Consider the following 8,030-nt stretch of genomic DNA (forward strand, 5'->3'; position numbering starts at 1 on the left):
ATTATTACTCAAAGGTAGCATTTCTGGAGCTAGGAAACACATAGTTAAGCTGTATTTTCATTCTATAAGTGGCACTGCTCTTCATACATTTAGGCTGAATCAATCACAGGAATATATCTTATCATAGATGTTTTTAATTTTAATACCAATAGTAAATAGATATTTCTTTCTAGTATTTTTTCCTAAGTGAGAGGACGTTCAGGATTTTGTTTCCTTTTTTTCTCTACACTTTCATTTGAAAGTCTAATCTATGTTTGTATAAAGGATGGAAAAATATCTTACAGTTAAATGCAAATCAAATCTTTGATCCAAAACAAGCTGAAGTCAGCTTTTTATTTTCCAAACTCTGAAATCTTTGATCATGTTTGTGAATTTTACATTAAACAACTATGTATCAAACACACATACAAATGTTCCTTACATCCATAAAGCAGTCAATTTGATTTAAAAGATCAGAACATATCTAATAAATTAAGCTGTTATTACTCTAATCCATAAAGTATAATACAAGGTGAAGGGTAATAATATTTTGTATATATCATACATACGCACACACACACACAATCTCACATATATGTATTTGGTGAGTGTTTTTGCCAAATAGAAAATGAGTTTTAAGTTTGCATTTATATTCTATTGACTCATTTGAATTCCACCAATTATCAGAAGGCAAATTCAATCAAAATAGACCCTAAAAGAGAGACACTGGGATTGCCACTCTTATACAAGCCTAAGAAACCTGGCTACGTCCCATGTGAAGAAGAGAAGTGGAAGTGAGGATCTCTTTTAAGCAGATATTCTGGAGGGCTATTTTCTTGACAAAGGAGAGTGATTTGAAACAAAACAAAGCAAAACTTCAGTAATAGCACAGGGTAAAAGAAAGCTCTGGGGCAGACCCAGTGGCATAGTGGTTAAGTTCATGCTCTCCCCTTTGGTAGCCCGGGGTTCTCAGGTTTGGATGCCCGGCACAGACCTACACACCACTCATGAAGCCATGCTGTGGTGTTGTCCCACATACAGAATAAAGGAAGCTTAGCACAGGTGTTAGCTCAGGGACAGTCTTCCTCACACACGCTCAAAAAAGAAAGAGGGGCTGGCCTGGTGGTGCAGCAGTTAAGTTCGCACGTTCCACTTTGGCGGCCTGGGTTCGCTGGTTTGGATCCCGGGTGCAGACATGGCACCACTTGACAAGCCATGCTGTGGCAGGTGGCTCACATATAAAGTAGAGGAAGATGGGCACAGATGTTAGCTCAGGGCCAGTCTTCCTCAGCAAAAAGAGGAGGATTGGCAACAGATCTTAGCTCAGGGCTAATCTTCCTAAAGAAAAGAAAGAAAAGAAAAAGGAAAAGAAAGCTCATTACTGCTAAGGACTCCAGATAGATGGAAAAGAATTCCCGTGAAAGACTGAAACCTCAAGCCTGTACAACTAGATTTGTGCAGATATTTTCAAATTTGAAAATTATATGAATCTTTTTTAAAGTTTGTGAGGAGTAAAAGCAAAATGGCAGGAGTCTGCAAACTGTGTTTCCACTTCCAAAAACAACACAAGCAAGATCTACCATAAAGATATCGGAAGACAGCTTTCTATGTATGTAGATATACATGATACACAAACACACATGCACATATATGATTCTGTGTGTATTGTATGATGATCTGGCATGCAAAGTCAACCTGTGTGTTAGATATGTGTAAAGCTTTACACACATGCACACATCAGTGATTTGACATAGCTATGTGGTGTTTTTAAACACTAAAATCAATTGTATTCACCTATGGAAGTCTAATATCTACAGAATAAACAAAAATCATTGAAACATAATTGTTATTATATATATAAAGAGAGAGAGATTGTAAACATATCACAGGCATTTTTTAAGTTTGAAAATTATAGAAAATGAAATTTCCTTTGTTTAGTCTAAGAAACTGTGAAGCACTTGTATTTAGTTGAAAATTACTGTAAACAGATGTGACCAGAAGATAATGGTTGTAAGAGAACATCTCAAATGACACTAGTTACACTGAGGTTTTTATGGTGTGTGAAATAAAAAGCTTATTTCTATGTGGAAAAATAATTTAAAAGTATGATCTTCAAAAACTGTAATAAATTCAGTTTTCTGTCCAGAGTGATCAACGGTATCTATAATGAAGGACAAGTGCAAAATTGTAGAGCCTGGAACTTAGCAAAATACTGGAGAACCCCTTCACAAGAAGAATAAAACAAAATCCGACTTTCCTAATTCTGCAAAAGGGGCTAGCTGCGTGAACACATTGCGGGGCCCCTCCCTGGCCTTGAATGTGCCTTCAGCACTGAAGGGCCCTGACCCTCAGGCTTCACAGCAAATCCACTACTAGGTACAATTAATGAGAATTCTTTCTTTCCTATATGAGCCCTATTTAATGATTTTTCACAATTGTAAATAGTATTTCTCAAGGCATAATGTTCAAATAGACAGAAAAGTTACTTTTCAGATGGGTGAAAAGAAGCTCAACTGCAGAACAGTGACAACTAGAGCCTTTATCTCTTTAAATTGAATCATCAGCAGATACAACAAAGAAAACATGTTGATTATGACTAAGAATAAAGCATACTCTAAATTAATCTCACTTGATACCTTTACCTCAATATAATTAAAAAATGAAAGTTGTTCTTTTTTTATTAGTTCCCTGCTTAATACACATTCTGCAGCCTGCTGCTTTCTTTGGGGCCCAACTCATTAGAGAGCAGGTGAGTTTAAATAACTGTATTTTACCTTGCCAAAACACAGGGAAAAATTGTTTAATTCAATTTTGATGAATTAAAATGTAATTTTACAAAATATCACTTCTTAATCCCATGAGATCACAAATTCTGAAGAAATGTATCTTATCATTATTTTGTTTTAGCTAAAACAATGGCTATACAAATTACGCCTGGTGTTGCTAAGCTGTAAGAAGTCAGCTAATATTCTTTCAGATGAACAAAAACTTAGTCCCTCCTACGTGCTTGGCACTATTCCCAATGTTGGAAGAATAAATTAAACAGAAAATATCCTTGCTCTCCTGTAGTTTACACTCTGGTGGAATGAGAGAGACAAAAAAGTAGTTTCTGCTTTGCAAATTTTTCAGAGGAAATATCTGCATTTCCATCAGTTTCTGTTCCATAAATGTGCTAGTGACATGCAGTTACCAAAAATATTGTCCTAATGGCCACATCCCTCATGTAACTCCAAAAAATTTGTATGAATATTGGCAGTATGCTTACTAGATTTCTCACATAAGGAATGTGTCTAGTGAGTGCTGGACTAACCAATGAATCTAATAGCCCTGGACAGAACATTATTGAAATTAATTGTCAAGTTTTCGATCAAGGGAAATAATAAATATATTCAGCTGTTTTCATTCTTTATTTGCAGGAAGATATAATCTAGAGATAGCCAAAGACCAGACAAAAATCAAATCATCAACACACCAAGAGAAGAATGGAGAGATTGGCATCCTACAATGACAGCAGGCAGGAAAAAAGAGCATAAATTCAGCAATGGAAACAGAGAAATGACTATCTCTTGTGGAGTTCTGTCTCTTTTGCTTAAGGTTTGTATGCATTAACTTGTCAGACTATCATTACCACTCATCTTAGACGAAACTTGAAATTCAAAGTTATTTTAGCATTTGTATAGTTTTTCACTATTGTTAAAACAAGAATGTCCTCTTCTAGGTAAATATTTCCTAACTTATTGATGCGTTTGAGAAGGTATGACTATCAACACAATGCACTTTAGGAAATACCATGATAGGGAGTCTTCAGGGAGGATGCTGATGGGATGTTATGCTCTTGTAAGAGCAGGGATTTTAATGCAGTTCGTTATTTTTCTACTGCTGTAACTATAACATAATACACATAGTTTTCTATAATTTGATTTAAATTTTGGTATTTAACATAGTGAGTCTGTGTGGTGTTGGAAAAATTAATCATATCTATATTCAGAAGAGGCGAGTTTTCTTACTCGTCCTTCACGCAAATGATTTGAACAGGCTGTTTGATTGTTCTTAGTCTCAGCTCTATCATACATAATCCTTCAGTAATTATTCTAAGCTCACAGAGTTAAAGACTAAATAAAGCCACCAGTTCATACATTCATTGATTCATTCATTCATATACTTACTGAGTGAATGTTTCTTTGGTTGTTGTAGTATGAGAGACACTGCTAGGCCCTGAGCATAAAACAATGGAAAAACACAGTGACATTTTGATTTCTCCTCTCATGGAGTCTGAAGTCTAATGAGTGAGGCAGATATTATTAAAATAATTTTTGTTGTTAGTGCGGTGGAGTTGATTCTCACTCCTACCGACCCTGTGGACAGCAGAGCAGAACCCTGCCCAGTCTTTCTGCACCATCTTCTCACCTTCCGGTGCTGTATCAGACAATGCTCTGCTGCGACCCACAGGGTTTTCATGGCCGATCTTTTCAGAAGTGGGTGGATGGGTCCTTCTTCCTAGTCTTTTGGAGTCTGGAGGCTCCACTGAAACCTATCCACCATTGGTGACCTTGCTGGTATTTGAAATACCAGTGGTACAGCTTTCAGCATCACAGCAACACACAACACCACAGTGTGACAACTGACAGGTGGGTGATGTGGTTCCCTGATCAGGAAATTAACCTGGTGGTGAGAGTGTCAAATCTTAACCACTAGACCACTAGGGCTGGCAATTAAACAAATGAAAATTTAATTTTGGAAAAGCTAAGAAGACAAGATATGCAGTATTATTTGACAGCATATAATAGAAACCTCAGTCTGTGGGTCAGGGAAGGATTCCTGTAGGTATTAACGTTTCCATAGTACATGACACCACTTAACTTACGTCATTTAGGAACCTATTAGATGTGTGTCTATATATGAGACTCTAAGTTCTTTCAGGGAAGGGATTTCAGTATTTTTTTCATTGGTCTATGTCCCAGTGCCTAAAATAGTGCATGAATGGATGGATGGATGAAGCTAGCACAGCGTTTATTAGGCCGGTTAATGACTTTCTTCCACTGTCATATTGTGACACTTAATAGAAACTCAATTGTTCTCAAAATTTTCAGTTTTTAAGAAACTTCAGATGCAGGAAATATATTTTTAGTTTATTCATTCAACATCCCTTTGACAGTTATTGAGTATCTACTATTGCCAAACACTGTGTTACCAAAAGGAAAACTACCCGCCTCTTTCCTCTATATTCAGAAAACACTTCACTTCTGACACCAAATGTCCAGAGTTTTCCATGCCAACCAATGCTCTAACTCTTCAGACACCCGCTGGTGCCCTCCACTTCAATTACGGCACTACCTACCCAGAGTCGGTGCAGAATCCACAGTTTAAGGGCTCAGTTCCACAGACTGGCTCCACTTAAGCGCCAACCGCAAATGGCGGATCCTCAGCTTACACAAATTTTGTCTGACTTGTCTACAAATCTGGAGTTCCCATGACCCCATCCTCAGTCCTGTAAAAGAATAAGTAATATAATGGGTTTAAGGTGCTGCATTAATAAGAGCTGCCATTGATTAGCTGTCTAAAAAGAACTCAAACTTTAATTTGAATTCATTTCATTATCTCTAATTACGTCTACAACCGCGAAAGAAAGCTATCACTTATATTCTTCAATTATGGAAACTGAGGATCCACTAATTTAAGCAGATTATCCATGCCACCTGGGCAAAACTGGTGATTTGGACCTAGGACTGCCTAGTTCTTAATTTTTCTTAAGAACTCTTCTATTCATATGCCATTTAGAAGTGTGGTGTTTATTCTCTTAATATCTGGGGATTTTTAAGCTATCTTTCTGCTATTGATTCTAGTTTAATTCCATTGTGGTCTGAGAGCATTCTTTGTATTATTTCTATTTTTTTGTTTGTTAAGATTATATTTTAAAGCCCAGAAAGTAGTCTATCTTGGTGAATATTGCGTATAAACTTGAGAAATATGTGTATTCTGCTGATGTTGGATGGAATGTTCAATAAATGTCAATTAGATCCAGTTGATTGATGGTGCTGTTCAGTTCAGGTGTATCCTTGCTGATTTTCTGCAGGCTGAGTCTGTCAATTACTGGCAGAGAGATGTTGAAGTTTTCAGCTATAACAGTAGATTTAACTATTTCTCTGTACACTTTGCATTAGTTTGCCGGGGCTACCATAACAAGGTACCACAGATGAAGTGGCTTAAACAACAGAAATTTACTTTCTCAAAACTCGAGAGGCTAGGAGTCTAAAATCAAGCTGTCAGCAGGTTTGGATTCTTCCAAGGCCTCTCTCCTTGGCTTGCAGATGCTTGCGTTCTCCCTGTCTTCACATGGTCTTCTGGATGTGTCTGCGTCCTAACCTCCTCTTCTTATGATGACTCCAATCCTATTGGATTAGGGCCCACAGTAATGAACTCATTGTAACATAATTACATCTTTGAAGAACTTATCTTCAAATACAATCAAATTATAAGGTACTGGGGGTGAGGACTTCAGCATATGAATTTGGGGGGGGCACAATTCTATCAGTGTTTGCCTCACATATTTCATGCTCTGTTAGATGCATACACATTAAGGATTGTTATGTCTTGGAGAACTGACCATTTTATGATTATGTAATGTGTCTATCACTGATAATTGTAGTTTTTCAGAAGTCCTTCTGCTTTGTCAGAAATTAATATAGCTAACTCCAACTTTCTTACTGTTACATTAGGATGGTATATATCTCCCTATCCCTTTACTTTTAATATGTCTGTGCCTTTATAGTTAAAATGAGTGTCCTACAGAGAGCATATAGTTGGGTCTTGCTTTTTTGGTCCACTATCTGTCTTTTATTTGGTGAATTTAGACCACTCAAACTGGAAGTGATTGTATATCTGTTGGATTGCTATCAACCCTGTTTGTAACTGTTTTCTACCCACTGCAGTTATTCTTTTTTTATTCTCTCTTTTTTTCTTTTCTCTGTTTTTCTCTTGCTTTACTTGAGAACTTCATATGATTCTATTTTTTCTTCTCTATTGGCACATCAATTATACTTTTTCTAAAAATAACTTTAGGGGGTGGCCCCATGACACAGTGGTTAAAGTTTGGCATGCTCTACTTTGACAGCCTGGCTTCGCGGAGTCGGATCCTGATTGCAGACCCACACCACTCATCAGCGATGCAGTGGCAGCACCCCACATACAAAATAGAGGAAGATTGGCATGGACGTTAGCTCAGGGAGAATCTTCCTCAGCAAAAAAATAAAGAAAGAAAATACTTTAACAATTGCCCTAAATTTTGCAATGTATGTCTACAACTAATCTAAATCCGCTTTCAAATAGCACTCTATCACTTCACAAGTAGTGCAGGTAGCTTATAATCTAGTGTTCCCAATACCTTCTTCCCATCTTTACTCAATTGATGTCATTCATTTCACTTATTCATAAGCTATAATCACCTACTACCTTGCTGCTATTATTGTTTTGATCAGTTATCTATTAGAGCGATTAAGATTAAAAAAATAAAAAATTGTCTTATCTTTATTTATTCCTTCTCTAATGATCTCCTTTCCTCATGTAGATCTGAGTTCCTGACATATTATTTGCCTGCTCTATGAAGAATTTATTTTAATGTTTCTTGCAAGACAGGTCTACTGGCAACACATTCCTTCATTTGTTGTTTGTCTGAGAAAGTCTTTTCTTCTTCCTACTTATGAAGGATGATTTCGCAGGATAGAGAATTCTGAGTGGGTGAGTTTTTTCTTTCATCACTTTAAATAGTTTATTCCACTCTCTTCTTGCTTGCATGATTTTTGAAGAGAATTCCAATATAATTATTATCCTTGTTTCTCAATAGATAATATTTTTTCTCCCTCTACCTTCTTTCAAAATTTTCTCTTTGTCTTTGGTTTTTCTGCAATTTGATTATGATATGTCTAAGTGTAGAATTTTGGTACTTAAACTTGCTTTGTGTTCTCTGAGTTCCTAAGCTTTTGGCTTAGTGTTTGTCAACAATTGGAGAGATAAAGCAGAAAAAAAAAAAGTAAATAGTACTCCTTAAAAATTCT

At 36.5% G+C, this 8,030-nt stretch overlaps 1 long non-coding RNA gene across 1 annotated transcript in view; it reads left to right on the forward strand.

Moving 5' to 3' along the window:
• LOC138919083 (uncharacterized) overlaps positions 1-7,713 on the forward strand; it is a 71,327-nt gene extending 63,614 nt beyond the window's left edge. Inside the window, exons 2-4 of the long non-coding RNA XR_011428989.1 lie at positions 2,664-2,728; positions 3,396-3,573; positions 7,544-7,713. This is a non-coding gene — a long non-coding RNA (uncharacterized lncRNA). The remainder of the gene's footprint in view (positions 1-2,663; positions 2,729-3,395; positions 3,574-7,543) is intronic.
• The last annotated feature ends 317 nt before the right edge of the window (positions 7,714-8,030 follow it).

This window comes from Equus caballus, chromosome 19 (assembly GCF_041296265.1).
Source record: "Equus caballus isolate H_3958 breed thoroughbred chromosome 19, TB-T2T, whole genome shotgun sequence".
NCBI classification, from domain to species: domain Eukaryota; kingdom Metazoa; phylum Chordata; class Mammalia; order Perissodactyla; family Equidae; genus Equus; species Equus caballus.